The sequence below is a fragment of the Poecilia reticulata genome, linkage group LG11, assembly GCF_000633615.1.
Source record: "Poecilia reticulata strain Guanapo linkage group LG11, Guppy_female_1.0+MT, whole genome shotgun sequence".
Lineage (NCBI taxonomy): Eukaryota > Metazoa > Chordata > Actinopteri > Cyprinodontiformes > Poeciliidae > Poecilia > Poecilia reticulata.
Window position 1 is genome coordinate 12,264,560 of NC_024341.1, and position 797 is coordinate 12,265,356.

A 797-nucleotide genomic window follows, 5' to 3' on the forward strand; every position below is an offset into this window, starting at 1 on the left:
AGAAGTTAATTAGATCCATGCGCAGTGCGCTGCACAACCAATGCGGACGAGGCTCCGCCCCTAAGAATTAGACGCAACTCGACCCGCAGTTTTAACAAATGGAGGTGAAGATGTTACCCTCCGCACCCACAAGGAGAGCGATGCTCATAAGGAGCGCGGCAGACGAAACATCTGTCCGTTTTGGAGGAGCAAAACCATGCAAAAAAATATATATACCTATATATAAATAAATAAATCCTGGCAAAAACGCACGCTGTCACAGTATCATCTCTGATCTGATCGCTTTAACGGACCAGAGGCTTTGGAGCGCCTAGCGCAGCTGATCCGCTTCTGCTGGTTTTTCTCCCGCTGAGGGATCAGGAAACGATCAGAGTTCTGCCGTCTTCTAATCACGTCATTTCGTGAATTTTTACCTGATTTCAAAAACGTTCTTGCAGAGAAATAATAAACGTTTGAGGTCTTAAAATGTTTTTTTTTTGAAGGACAACAAAAAACTCTAGCGAATTAAATCTAAAGAATTTATTTGCAAATAATGGTGGAAAATAAGTATTTGGTCATTAACAAAAGTTCATCTCAATACTTTGTTGTATATCCTTTGTTGGCAATGACAGAGGTCAAACGTTTTCTGTAAATTCTTTAAAATTCAGACAAAATGATTTTCTCAATTTTTTTTTCACATTTTGTCTCTCATAGTTGAGGTCTACCTATGATGTCAATTACAGGCCTCTCATCTTTTTAAGTGGGAGAACTTGCACAATTGGTGACTGACTAAATACTTATTTTCCCCACTGTATATA